Source organism: Nicotiana attenuata, chromosome 5 (assembly GCF_001879085.1).
Source record: "Nicotiana attenuata strain UT chromosome 5, NIATTr2, whole genome shotgun sequence".
Classification (NCBI taxonomy): domain Eukaryota; kingdom Viridiplantae; phylum Streptophyta; class Magnoliopsida; order Solanales; family Solanaceae; genus Nicotiana; species Nicotiana attenuata.
In genome coordinates, this window is record NC_031993.1 from 10,359,043 (window position 1) to 10,374,733 (window position 15,691).

Consider the following 15,691-nt stretch of genomic DNA (forward strand, 5'->3'; position numbering starts at 1 on the left):
TGAGATGTTCTGAATGTCTTCTGTAGTATCTTTCAATGCAGAATAACTCATGATTTTGCCTGACTTGATTCCTTCCTCTACCATCTCCCCCATTTTTACCATATCATTGAAAGGGTTACCCAAGGCCGGGATCAAATGACTGAAGTAGGTGGGCCCTTAGGCTTGTAGGAAAAGCTCAACCATTTCTTCTTCACCAATCGGGGACTGACCCGAGCAGCTTGTTCCCTCCATCTGAGCCCAAACTCCCTAAAACTTTCCTCGGGTTTCTTTTCCATCTTAGACAGGGAGGAGCGGTCTGGGATAATGTCTAGCTTGTACTGAAAGTGTCGAACAAAATCTTTAGCCATGTCATCCCATGCATGCCACTTATTGACATCTTGACGAGTATACCATTCCAAGGCTACCCCACTCAAACTCTCACTGAAATACGCCATCAACAATTCATCTTTCCCCCCAACACTTCTCATTTCACTGCACTAACCCCTCAGATGGGATACTGGATCTCCACGCCCATCATACAAGTTAAACTTTAGCATTTTAAACCCCGCAAGTGGATGAATATTAGGAAATATACACAGGGCACCGTAGGACATGTTAATCTGATTTCCCATAACTTGCATGTTCTTTAAGGATTGTTCTATACCATTCAGCTTCCTGGATATCTCATCTCGCCCTTCTTTTCCTGTGAACTTTTCATTTTCAACATGAGGCTCATTCCGAAGGCTATGATTGTATGAGTCAGAGACCTTGTGGGCAACCTCTGAGGGGTAGTATTGGGCATCATGAGTTTTGAGTGGGTGTTCAATGTTGGATCTATGAAGGAAAGATTGTTGAAGAGTTGTGATCGTGGAGATAGTGGATATGATAGGAGGGCAATTTTTGGGAAAGGTAGTTGGAGGAGGAGTGATGGAGCTATTAGGGAGGTTGGGAAAGCTGTGATAAGCGGGAAAATCTGGAGAGTATGGTGGATCATCTAGAACTATGACCGGAGCTTGGGTAAGGGTAGTATCTATGAAGTTAGGTGGTGGCGGAGGTGGTGCCTTCCCAGCCATCCAAGCCTGATACATGTCCGCCATGTGTTGTCTTAACATCCTTACCTCTTCAACCAACCCAGTGTCCTGTTCAACTAATTGCTTTCGGGTACCAGTATCAGCCAACACAATTCCGTTGTCGTCTGCCATTGACTTTCAACTTTATGTTGTAGGAAAGAGTTACCAGTTTAAGAACCACAAACCAACCACCCTTCTGCTATAATGAAGATAACAAAGAGGAACAAAATAAAGTCATCACGTTACCGTTAGGGAATTTAACATAAGATAATCTCACATTATGTGCAATGCACCTAGTCACAATTATCAGTTCTAAAATGACTTCGAGGGTACGAAGGTCATATGGCATCATTCCAATTTCACTCTTCTTGCCCCATTTCCTTCTTCATTTTCCTTTCTAGCACCGCTTGGATTTTCATTTCCTTCCCCCTCTTTACTTTCTGATTATCGCTCTTTTCTTTCCTCTCATTTCTCACGTCCCACAACTTCATTCTCTTTTTTCTTATTTTATTTTTGCTTTTTTATTTAATGATGATTCGATCGAACCCTATGTAGGTTGCCTACATATCATGTCCCTCATGAATCAGATCAAGCGTAGTTCTGGAAAAGTAATGGACAAAATAAACTAAGAAACAAAAATCTTTTTGGATTTTTCATTTATAATTTTTTTTGGTTTTTCAAATACAAAACAGGAAGTACGATAATGAAAGACTTGACAAACTCACCTAGACTATGATAGTCTCTGACATCACCTAAAAGACATAGTAGTACTGGACATGACTACAAAGTGAAAGACAAACATAAAAACAGACTCAGAACATAAAAAGCCTCCTTAAGCAGCTCCTGGATGCAATGGTCCTAGGGTATCTGTCATGCTCGAGTCCTGGTACATGGATCCACACCTGAATGAGAAAAATAAGACCAAATAGATCAGTAACTGAAGACACTATGCGACACCACAACACCTCCTATTGGACACATGCAAGACACGATTGGGCTATTTTTGAAAATTAACCTACGTAGCCAAGAGTGGATAGAAGTGCAAACTCAACAAGGGTGACCACTCAGATATGGAAATAGCTCACTAAGGCTTATATGGATTCAAACTCCCAATAATCATGACCCAAAATTAATTTGGAGAAATGACCCATTTTGCAAAAACGACCGATATGGCCAGAAGTGGCTAAATATGCAAACTCAAAAAGGACGCACCTTAAAGTAATATGACACCTAGTTGTGGACTCAAGATCCTAGACATGGGTCATTGAACCACTTTTGCGAAAATGACCCCATTTTGCAAGAATGGCCGATGTGGCCAAAAGTGGCTAGATAGGCAAATTCAACAGGAATGGACCTTAAAAGTGAGAGGACACCTTGTTGTGGACTTAGGGCTCTAAGACTTGGGATAACAAGCCACTTTGAGAAAATAGCCCTTTTTAGCAAAATAACTAATGTGGCCAAACGTGGCTAGACATGCAAGAATTGGCTACGATCCACGAAGACAAGAACCTAAGACTTACTAGGAAGACCGGACCCTATGTGGGCTGCCTACGTATCCCGCCCCGAAAGACGAGAATCAGGTATGCGTAGTTCGGGAAGATTGGACATAGGAGAGAATTTAGAAACAACTAATTTGGAGAAAACATATTTTTGCTTTTTTTTGAAAAATGATGAAACATGTAGAATCGTTTTTGAATTTTCTTTTTCTCTTTTTTTTGGGAAAATGATGGGAAAGTGCAAAATCTTTTTGGATTTTTCATTTTCATTTTTTTTGTCTTTTCTTGAAAAAGTTGTGAAAAAAATATAATTGGGCCCTACAGCTTCATCTTTATACTTAACCCTCTTTTCTTTCTCATTTACCCTCAACCATCATCGGTCTGCCAAATGATCCCTTTACCCTTAAAGAACGCAGCATGTAGCGCATAGGGATGATTAAATGTCTTTTTTGGGCCATGGGCCCGTTTTGATATAATTTGGATAGGCTTCCTATAAAGGGACACGGTGCCTGGGACCGAGCTCTGCTAAGTGTAAATGATATGATGCAAATAAGCATGACCAAACGGCTGACCTAAGTTTAGGGTTCACTAGACAAGGCAATTCGGGGCGGCGCGTCGTCGACGGCGGCTGCTCTAGCTATCCGCCCACTCCACGCTCCCACGCCACCCCCTAAAGACACGTGTGACTCACAAAAGGCTGTGTACGCTCAAACGTACTCCAGAAGACTTGTTGCAGAAAGAAGACCCATGGTTATGCAAATGATGACAGTTATAAAGCGGTAAACACATAAGAAAAGCAATAAACAAATAATTAAGAAAATAGGAAATAAGACAAACAAACCAAATAAACAAAGCAAATAAAGAAAACAAACACCTCAACCGAATATCCTAAAAGCCAACAAGATCAAGTATCAGCTCGAACCTGCAATCCCCAGCAGAGTCGCCAGAGCTATCACACCCTTTTTTTAAAACCTCACTAACCCTCTTTAAAATAATAAAAGTGATTTTTGAAGCTCAAAAAAGGTTTAAATTATGAAAAGTGACAAAAAGATTGTGTTCAAAAGGAGTCGCCACCTGGCATTTGATTTCGGTGTGCCAGGTCACCGTTTTCAAAATAACAATTTCCCTTCAAAACACATTTGACTCTTAAACTAGTTTGCACCAGAGATTCGGGTAAGGGGGTTCATTTGACTCGGGTTGAAGGTGTTAGGCATTCCCCGAGTCCCGTAACTAGTACGGTTGTGTACATGATCAAGTTGGCTTTAAAGAATACTCAGATTGAGGTAGAAAAACACAAAAAAGGAAAATAAACAATCAAAAGAGGCTCAAGGTCGTCCCCACCTAATAAAACAAAAATAAAAGTAAAAAAAAATACTATTCTATGCTTCCTCAAAGTGTTCCATCGTTGGCCTTCAAATACAAATACTTCGGGGCATACCCCGGATAAAAATATATACAAAATCCTCGGGGCATTCCCCGGATAATATAATCGACTAAAAGGACCACCTCTCGCCTCAACAGAAATTAAATCACAAACGTCCTAAAAGTTTGCCTAACCCTGTATCGACGGCCTAAACATAATATAAACGATGTTAAAAAGCGATTAAATAAAAGTAGTAAGATATTTAAGGTCCAATTTCTTCCCCATGTTCAATTTCCTATTCCACAACCCATTAAATCGTTTAGCTAACTAATAATATCCGCCTTTTAGCTCAAATAATAGATTGGCCATTCTACTTACATAACTAAGATCAACATAACATTAAGGCAAATGTATTCTATTCAATAGTCAAGCATCAATGAACTCACATAATCATATCAGGCAAAACATCACATATAAGCTTTAAAGGAACAAAAACTGGGAAAGAATCTTGACTTCAGTTTTGTAAAATTGAATCGAATAGATCGGACATTGATAAGCGACGAACTGGCCAGAACTCGAACAGAATCTCGGACGGCCACCGGTGATGGATTCGAGCCACCTCAAATGAAAACTCAAACGGACTTCAACAAGGAACCAATAGAAACAGTCATCGACACTTAATCGGAAAACTCTAGACTCGCCGGAAAAGGATGCTAAACGCTTTTGGACTCTTTACTATTTTTAGCCTCTATTTCTCTGATTTCTGGACTGAAGATCGTCGCCGGCTTTAGAGATGGAAGAGTCGTCGGCTGGTTGTTGCTGGCGGCTGATGGAATCACGACGGAGGTAGATGTGTGAAGAGAGGAGGAGGTCTGGCGGTGGCTCATTTTGGAGTAGGGAGATAGGATGGCGTGCGACAGTAATAGAGAAAGGGAGTGAAAGAAACGAGGGGGAGAGAGAGACAGCAGCAGCGCTGGTGGCTGCTGGGGTTAGTAGCTAGGCATTGGAATGGAGGAGCTATCGCTGGAGTTTTGGGGTCTCTTCAGGTTGAAGAAGAAGGTAGGGTTAGGGTGTAAGGGTTGAAGATGATGAAGAGGGGTTAGGTCTTAGAGATTAGGGTAGGGTAATGGACTAAGAAGATTGAGCTTGGTGAATTGGGTTATAAATTTGGCTTTTAATTCTTGAAATTTGGCTAAAAATATTAGTTTCTCTTCTAAAATAACATCATAAAAATGAAAAATTAATCTTTAATTAAAACAACTATATTATGAGCCTATGACATGAAACTATTTTTGGTATTTTCAAGGATTATGCTAAAAATAAAAATGGGATTAGATCAAAATTATCGCAGAAATTAAAATAATATTCCTACCAAAAATACTAATATTTCTAAAAATAAAGTGGAACTATTTTTGTATTTTCGACTTTTATGAAAGGTAGATAAACTAAAAGTAACTAGATAAAATATCAACTAGCTAAATAAAAGAAAATATTTTTGTAATTTTTATTTTTGTGATAAAATAAAGTTAAAGGATCAAAACTAGCTAAAATAGCGATACTAGGCCTAAACTAAGTATTTAAATGCTAAATGTGCAAAATCTCGAGGAAGGTCAAAAATTACATGTCTACACTCCTCACCAAAAATCCCACAAAAACCCTAGGTTATTTCAGGTGTTACGATGTGATTCTAGTGCCGAAAACCTAGACAGCTTGCTAGTTTCTCTTTCTCCTTCTTGTAGCTGAGTTGGGGGATTGATTTTGGATAATGAAGGGCTAGGTTTCATGGGTTCTACTTAGCCCAAGATAAATTTATGCTTCTCCTTCCATTATCTATGTTTGTACGAGTTGTAACTCGATCGTAAAGACTAGACCTAGCGAGTTTCGAAAGAGTGGTATGTTGTTTGTTGTTGTGACACTGTTGGCTAGTTGTAAACATATTTTTATGTTGAATTCGTGGCTGGTTTATAGGATATGAGGATTAATTATGTACTGTTGGTTGTGTTGCTCAATTTGAAAGAAAAGACAAGTCGAAACGTGTTTTAGTAAACTGAAAAATCAGTTTTGAGTTGTTGAACTTGTGGGACTGTTTTGTGGGCTGTTTCATGTTGCTGTTGGGTTGTCTCTTTTGCTACTGTTTTTATGGACACTGGGAGGAGAAAGGGTGTGGAGAAACACCACATAATGGCAGGGTGGTTGAGCCGGTCCTTCGTCGTTACATTTTCGGGTTGTTTGAAACTACTAGGGTTGCCATTTTGTGTATGAACTGATTATGGTGTGTGGGCTGTTTTGTGGTATTTTGTGATGGATATAAGGTTGGAAACTGATGTATACATGTTGTTATTATTGTGTCCTTGTTGTTGTTGGTGTTATGTCGAATTGGGAGGAAGTAAAGATTATAAGGGAGATGCTGCCCGTTTTATTATAAAATAAGTTTGTTGTTCGTTGTTGGATAGTTGTACCTTCTATAACCTGATGATATTATTGTTATCGTTGTTGTAGATTAAGGTGCAACGATACGAGTTTAATGTGGTTATTGGACAGCTTTTGATGAGGTATTTTAAGGCTAAACCTTTCCTTCATTTGGCATTATCTCATAACTACATGTGTTGATAATGAGACATAAAGAGAAGTTCGTATTCCTGAATTTATTCACATTATCCTAATCTCATAAGTTACAGTATTCTCCATTATCGTGACTCTATATTCAGTTAAGTATTATCTTCTTCCAGTCAAAAGTGCCAAGGTTCTATATATATAGTATTACAATATTTTCACCACCATCGAGCTATAATCGGTGGGCAGGCCCCTATTGAGCAACCTCTGATCAGATGATAAGTTCTATACCGAGCCTACTGTGATTGAGCGCCTATGAGCGAGCCCAGAATAGCCGAGCGCCTATGAGCGAGCCTACTTCGGTAGAGCAGTTATATGTACCGAGTCTTATAGGGCCGGGCATCTATTTTACTTAGTATATTGAGAGAGTTGAGTCAGTATCAACAGGTAAACATATATTCAAATCATCTTTGACTCTCAGTTACTTTCAGTTATTATATTATCATTTCAGCTTCAGCTTTCAGTTATTGTGTTGCCTTACATACTCGGTACATTATTTTATACTGACGTCCTTTTTGCCGGGGACGCTGCATTTTATGCATGCAGGTCCTGATAGACAGTTGGATAGTCCTTCCTAGTAGAAAGAGCCAAACATCAGCTTGGTTGGTAAGCTCCACTTCCCCGGAGTTACCAGGTCTAGACCTTGGGGTCCATTTTCTTATACAGGTTGATGGTAGGTCGAGGCCCTATCCCGACCATGATACAGTCATCTCTAGTGGCTTGTAGACGAGTTATGTATATTTTGTATATCAGTAGATGCTCATGGCGGCTTTGTCGGCCTGCACAGTTATATATATTAGCTTTTGGGTATGTTTACCCCTCAGATGAAGAGACGTTATTTTCAGATAATTCAGAATATGGCCTCATTGGCCTAAGTTGAGGGTTACCTCTCTAGAGTTCACAGTTACAGAGTGGTACGCTCGGGCCGAGTATGGCATCGGGTGCTGATAATAGGCTTTCATGTAATTTAGCGATTGTTTATGCCTCAGCTTGATTATGTTTCAATGTCATAATATAGTTAAATGATGAAAAATGGGCTCTAACTGTGAATTTCACATGTTGCAGGATGAGGAGCTTGCATGAGGCCTTAAAGCTGTGATTGGAGCTACATTGAAGCAAGAAAAACCCCTAGGAGCTGAGTACGCGCGAAGACGAGAAAAAGAATCGAGAAAATAAAGGCCTGGACTAGCACGTCCACTAGCGTGATCGCGCTAGTCCAGATGGCTGAGGCAGAATGTTAGGCTACTAGCACGGCCATTAGCGCGCCCACTAGCACGGCCGCGCTAGTCCAGTTCCGGAAGACTAATTTTTAGGGGTAAACTTGGAAGTCTGGGGAAAAGTTCACTTAACCTATAGAAGGTCAAGCTCGCCCAATGATGTATTATCAAGGTTTTCATAGTTTAGCGCAAGAAAGAAAGAGGCAAGGAGGATACACAACCATCGAGTTCTTCCTTTCTTTCTCTTGTTTTTACGATTTGTGATGAAATTGAATATTATTGTGATGAACACTAGTATGAGTAGCTAAATCCTTTGTCTAGGGTTTTGATGGAACCTATTGAAGGATGACTTCTTGATTATGTTAATATAGTTTGCCAGTTAATCTCTATTTGTTCAACTACGTGTTTGTTGTAGTTAATTGACATGATCCTCAATTAGCTGTGCCTATTTAGTGTGCATAACTCGGGAGAGAGTGCATATTTAGGTAGTTGTTGAACATCACCACTCCCAAAGTATAAGAGGGATCTATAACTGCGGGTTTAAAGGCGGGATTAGGGATAACGTAGCCTTGGGTGCAATCTAAAGTGAGCTGTAATAAACAAAGCTAGCTAGCGTATCTCGGGAGAGTGCGTCTAGTAAATTATCGTGATTACTCGGGAGAGATTTATGGTAAAAGGAATGCTCATGATTGATAGAGATATTTTGGTGAATCTATATGAAACATAACCAGAAGGGATTCCATCAATAGGGGAAATCACTACCTTAGAACCTTCTCATAATTGTTTACAACTCAAGCATAGTTACTTTTCAGCTGTTTATTTATTTTCAGTCTTAGTTATTCGAAATACCATCAACTGTTATTTACAAATTTGGGGAAGTTGATTCCATAGAATTTAGTAAGTCCAACGAAAGTAATTGATAGGTTGATTCCTTGTGGGTTCGACTCTGGGCATAACTCAGATTATATTTGCAACGTCCGCGTGTCCTTTTGTAAGGCATAGTTGGGCGTGATCAATTTTGGCGCCGTTGCTGGGGAATTAATGGTGTTATCAATTACAATTGAAAGAAATACAAAAATTCTTAGTGTAGTCAGTTTTCTCTATACCCAATCTATACATTGAAATTTTAATGTTTGTTGACTTGGTTGCACAGGTGCATGCCTAGAAACTCAACGAGAACTGGTGAAGTATTCGAAGCTCTATCAGATCACGAAAAAGTTTTTAAGGCCTTGAACTGGGCCAACCGGAAAAGCAAACAGCAACAAACAATTGAACAATCCGAACCGAACATGGGAGATCACGAAAACAATCCACCCGGCACCTCCTGTGCCAGAGGCTGCTCTCTATGACTGGGCACAACCCACAGCTGAAAATCTGGCCACAGCGATTGTAGTCCCGCAGATACATGCTGAATCATTCCAAATCACGAATAACATGCTGCACTTGTTGCAAAACAAGGGACTATTTTCGGGGTCACAAGTCGAAGATCATCAGCAGCACTTGAAGAATTTCCTGTCAATATACAAACCCAAAGGTAGCCCAACGTAACTCAGGAAGCAATCAAGTTGTTGTTGTTCCCATTCTCAGTAACAGGAGCTGCCCAAACCTGGCTAAACTCACTCTCTATAAATTCCATAACAACTTGGGAGGAGTTAGTCAAACAATTCCACAACAAGTTCAACCCACCCAACAAGACTGCTCAACAAATCGATGAAATTTTGAGTTTTAAACAGAGATCAATGGAGACACTGCATGAAACATGGGAACACTTTAAGGGGATGCTGGTTGTATGTCCATACCATGGTGTCCCAGATCTGATGTTGGGACAGCGATTTTACATGGGATTGTCAGATAGTGTGAAGAACATAGTTGATGCTTCAGCTGGTGGAGCATTTTTGAGCAAAACATGGAGAGAAGGCCAGAGTCTGCTTGTAAGATGGCACATAATTCGGGATGGATAACCAGGAATGCACCTATCACCCCAGTGGTTCACTCAGTGCCTTTAGATCCATCTAACTCTATGGCTGAAAATATGGCCACCTTATTGACACAGATGAGTATACTCACCAAAAAGGTGGAAGATTCAGGCAGAAGCAACAGGTACACATCGTGGATACTACTAATGGGTGTCTATGCACATCTTGCATCAATCAACCAATTGGTAACCAGTGGAATGCAGAACCTGATCATCATCACTATCCTTAAGACATGAACTATGTGTCTAATTATGGAGGCCAGAGACAGGGTGGTCAGAATTGGAGCCAGCAGAATCAGCAGTACAGGCCAGCCCAGCCACACTTCAATACTGGGAACATGGGAGGTATGAGACCCCCTAACGATATGGCTCCTTACCCAAGGCCACAGGGATATAATAATCAGAATCAGCAGCAGGGGTATCACCCTCCTCAGCAGCAGCATGGTGGAAGGCAAGAAGATGGGTTTTCTAGACTTGAAGCAATGATGCAGCAGGTTATTGGGTCTAATGCTAAAATTAATGAGAGAGTAGATGCACATGATGCAGCAATCAAGAATATTGAAGTGCAGGTGGGCGAAATTTCGATGTCTCTGAACAATCGTCCTCATGGGACACTACCGACAGACACACAGATAAATCCAAAAGATCAAGGCCCGAAGCAGCTGATGGCGGTGAGTCTACGTAATGACAGAGATTTGGATGTAGAGCAGGAGAGGGCTCGAGAAACTAGACAGGCTGAGACACTCATACCAGTGCCCATTGAGCTGGATGAGTCAACGAAACTGACAGAGGTGACAGTCCAGCCTGCCTAGGGAGGAAATAGCACTCAGATTGAGACCGAGAAAGAAGCTGAGACAGCCCAGGAGCCATTAGTTGATGTGGCAGCTGATAAAGATCCCAAATGATTGGGAAGAAGAAACCTCCTGCACCCTTCCCTCAGAGTCTAGCTAAGTACCAAAAGGAGGACCAATACAAGAAGTTCTTTGAGATGCTGAAACAAATCCAGGTAAACATACCATTGATTGAAGCTTTGAAAGAGATGCCTGGGTATGCAAAAATGATGAAGGACCTGATGTCCAGAAAGTTTGATTTCCAAGACTTGGCCACAGTTACTCTTACTCAGACCTGTAGTGCGGTGGTGGCTAGACCAATTGCTGAAAAGCTGCCTGACCCAGGGAGCTTTATAATTCTATGCACTATTGGTAATTTTGCTTTTGCTAAGGCACTGTGTGATCTAGGGGCCATCATTAATCTTATGCCCTTGGCGATTTATAAGAGGCTGGGTATTGGAAGAGCTAGACCCACCTCTATGTTGTTGCAAACTGGCTGACAGGACTGTGAAAACGACCCTCTGGCATCCTGGATGATGTGTTGATTCAGGTAGGGAAATTTGTGTTCCCTGCAGATTTTGTGATCCTAGACTGCAAAGTGGATGAAGAGATTCCCATAATTTTGGGAAGACCATTCTTGGCAACAGGGAGAGCTCTCATTGATTGTGAGACTGGGGAGCTCAAGATGAGACTGAACGACGAAGAAATAACATTCAACGTGCAGAAATCTATGAGGCGACCAAGCGATCGCCAATTGCTCTCTTATTGATGCCGTGGATGTAATTATAGAGACTGATGATGCAATGCTGACTATTAAGGACCCCCTTGCTGCATGTTTGATGAATTTGGATGAGGTAAATGGAGAGGATCTGGCGGAATGGGTGTTGGCATTAGAGGGTAGAGGGTTCTGGGATAGAACTCATGAATTTGAGCCCTTGCACTTGGAAAATCGAGAAACTCCTCCAGCCAAGCCATCCATCGAAGAACTACCAAAGCTGGAGTTAAAGCCACTGCCCGCCCATCTCAGGTATGAGTTCCTTGGACCTGACTCTACATTACCTGTTATTATCTCATCTAGTTTGTTAGATGTGCAGGCACAACAACTATTGCAGGTACTTAAGGAGTGTAAGACTGCCATTGGGTGGACCATGGAAGACATAAAGAGGATCAGCCCCCCTAGTGTATGCACAAAATTCTACTGGAAGAGGGACATAAACCTTCCAGGGAACACCAAAGAAGGCTGAACCCAATATGAAGGAAGTGGTGAAGAAAGAAGTAATCAAGTGGTTAGATGCGGAAATTATTTTCCCAATCTCGGACAGTAGCTGGGTTAGCCCAGTTCAATGTGTACCTAAAAAGGGTGGCATGACGGTAGTTAAAAATGATAACAATGGATTGATCTCTACAAGGACCGTCACGGGCTGGAGAATTTGCATGGATTATAGAAAGTTGAATCTAGCCACCCGTAAAGACCACTTCCTACTTCCCTTCATTGATCAGATGTTAGACAGATTGGCAGGGAGGTCACACTTCTGTTTTCTGGATGGGTACTCAGGGTACAATCAGATCTCCATTGCACCGGAGGACAGAGAGAAGACCTCTTTCACTTGCCCGTATGGCATTTATGCCTTTCGGAGGATGCCCTTTGGCCTATGCAACTCACCCGCCACATTCCAACGTGCATGATGGCCATATTCACTGACATGGTAGAGGATATAATGGAGGTGTTCATGGATGACTTCTCAGTGGTGGGGAACTCATTTGATGAGTGCCTGATAAATCTGACTCGTGTGCTGAAACGGTGTATCGAGACTAACCTGGTTCTGTATTGGGAGAAGTGCCACTTCATGGTACAAGAGGGCATAGTCTTGGGGCACCGGGTGTCAAGCAAAGGAATTGAGGTGGATCGTGCTAAAGTGGATGTGATAGCAAAGCTACCTCCTCCAACTTCAGTCAAAGCAATCAGGAGCTTCCTCGGGCATGCCGGTTTCTACCGGAGATTCATAAAAGACTTCTCAAAAATTGCCAACCCTCTCTGTAAGTTGTTAGAAAAAGATCACCCTTTCTTGTTTTCTGATGATTGCAGGGTAGCATTCGAGGAGCTGAAAAAGAGACTGGTCACATCACCTATCATAGTTGCCCCCGACTGGGAGCAGCCATTCGAACTCATGTGTGATGCCAGTGATTACGCAGTGGGGGCAGTGCTGGGACAGAGGAAAGACAAGCTGATGCATCCAATCTACTATGCTAGTAGAACGCTGAGTGGAGCCCAGCTGAACTATACTGTGACTGAGAAGGAGATGTTGGCTGTGGTGTTTGCTTTCGATAAATTCAGATCATATCTGATTGGCTCTAAGGTAATTGTATACACTGATCATGCAGCTCTCAGGTACTTGATTGAGAAGAAGGAGTCTAAGTCGCGCCTGATTCGTTGGGTGCTGCTATTGCAAGAATTCGACCTCGATATTCGTGACCATAAGGGCACAGAAAATCAAGTCGCTGATCATCTATCATGACTTGAAGGAGCTGAAAAATCAGTCGAGGTCGAAGAGATTCTGGAAACCTTTCCAGATGAGCAGCTGCTCGCTACTAGTCTTGAGGAAGCGCCATGGTATGCAGACTTTGCAAATTACCTGGCCTGCGGTATAGTTCCCTATGACCTCTCATCTGTACAAAAGAAAAAGTTTTATCGTGATTGCCGCATGTATTATTGGGATGAGCCTTATCTGTTTAGAATATGTGTTGATAATATGATCCGGAGATGTGTCCCCGAGATAGAACAATCTTCTATTTTGCAGGCTTGTCACGCATCGGCGTATGGAGGACATTTTGGAGGGGTCAGGACAGCTGCGAAAGTGCTAGAGGCCGGATTCTTTTGGCCAACGGTGTTTAAAGATGCGCACCAATGGGTGAAGGGCTGCAATGAATGTCAGCGGACCGAGAACATTTCCCGTCGCCATGAGACGCCCATGAACCCGATTCAAGAGGTGGAAGTGTTTGATGTCTGGGGGATTGACTTTATGAGTCCCTTCGTCAGCTCCTTTGGCAATAAGTACATACTTGTTGCTGTGGATTACGTGTCCAAATGGGTAGAAGCTGTAGCGTTGCCCACTAATGATGCAAGAGTGGTGGTGGGATTTTTGAAGAAGAACATATTCACCCGCTTTGGGACACCAAGAGCGATTATCAGTGACGGAGGCACTCACTTCTGTAATAGAGCCTTGGAGAAGTTGCTTGAAAAGTATGATGTACGCCACAAGGTGGCTACCCCTTATCACCCGCAGACTAGTGGGCAGGTTGAAGTGTCTAACAGAGAGATAAAGAGTGTGCTAACCAAGACTGTGAACGCCACAAGAACTGATTGGGCGAAAAGGCTAGATGATGCACTCTGGGCCTATAGAACTGCTTTTAAAACACCAATTGGTATGTCACCATATAAGTTGGTGTTTGGAAAGGCCAGTAACTTGTCAGTGGAACTTGAACATAAAGCGTGGTGGGCATTGAAACAACTGAACTTAGATATTGAGGCGGCAGGCACAACAAGAATCACTAAATTGCATGAGCTCGACGAGTTCAGACATCTTGCTTTCGAGAGCACAAAGTTGTACAAGGAGAGAATGAAGAAGTTGCATGACCAGAACATTGTTGAGAGACATTTCAAACCCGGGGACATGGTACTGCTCTATAACTCTAGACTACGGTTGTTCCCTGGTAAGCTTAAGTCACGATGGTCTGGTCCATTTCGAGTGGTAGAAGTTTTCCCTTCAGGAGCTGTGGAGATTGCCTCGACTACAACATATGCCAATACCTCAACAAGCAAGTTGGATGGTGAGAAGAATCATTGGTTCAAGAGTTACCATGTTACAGGCTCAGAACTTAAATGATCACAACAAGAGCATTATCAGACAAATATACCTACAACTGTTAGGAGATTTACCAAGAGTGAGCTAGAAATGTCTAGTCTTTCACAACTCTGCAAGACCAAAGGCAGTCTTCACTATGTGGCTGTTACTTCATGGAAGACTGCCTACTAAAGATAGGCTAGCCAACTGGGGATTAAATGTTACCCTACAGTGTGTTATGTGTCAAGGACAGGTTGAGTCAAGGGAGCACCTCTTTGTGCAATGTTCATATGCTATATATAGGTCTAACCACCTCAACTCCCCGTTTCTGGCATGCTATAGTTATTAAAGTCTCTCGACGGCAGGAATGGGAGATTACCGGTAAGCCGATCTGTGGAAGAAAATCATGAAGTGGGTTCAAAGTGTACAAATGATCACCACCTGCTGGGACCAACACATTCAGTGGATCATCAAACAAGGAAAAGGAAAATCCAATAAGGCTAGCATATTCAGAATGATCCATGCTGAGACCTCATATGCAATATGGATTGAAAGAAACACTCGTATATTTGAGCAAAGGTATCGAGGCAGTGATGTTCTTGCAAGGGAGATAGCATATATTTGCACTATTAGAGTAGCTACTTGGGCTAAGAGTTATATACAGCAGTTTTTTATAGGAACAGAGTAGATACATTAGTGTTACATGTAAACAGGTTTGCTATGTTTGCTTTTACACTTTAAGATAGTCAGCTGAGTTAGCTTGGCTATGATTTTGTACAGTTCATCTTTGGTGATTAATACAAAAGAAAGTTAATTACCAAAAAAAGTATATAAATTGATAAGCTCAGTGGTAGAGCGCCAGTGTTGTAAACTGGAGGTTTGTAGTTCGATCCTGCATGGGGGCAAATTCGAAAAAGACATTGTTACAAAAAAAGGATATAAATGGATAATGGTATTAAATAAAGATGAAAGTTAATGAAGATCACATGAAAATATGACATACTATGTATTAGGCTACGTAATAGCAATAATCTATATCTATATATAATAAAAGGAGAAGCAAAGCCACTATATTAAGTCAAGTCCATATATAATAAAAGGAGAAACAAAGCCACCATATTAAGCCAAATGGCATAACCATAAGATGACAAATGTAAATTTTTAGGACAAAGCTCCAAAAAAGTTGGAGTATTAAAATTATTTTATAAAAAAAATACTAGCCATTCAAATTGGGAAGTAGTTTCAAGTTGAAATTTTAAAATTATTTTAAATTAAACAAAACAAAAATAAGAAAAAAAATTACCAA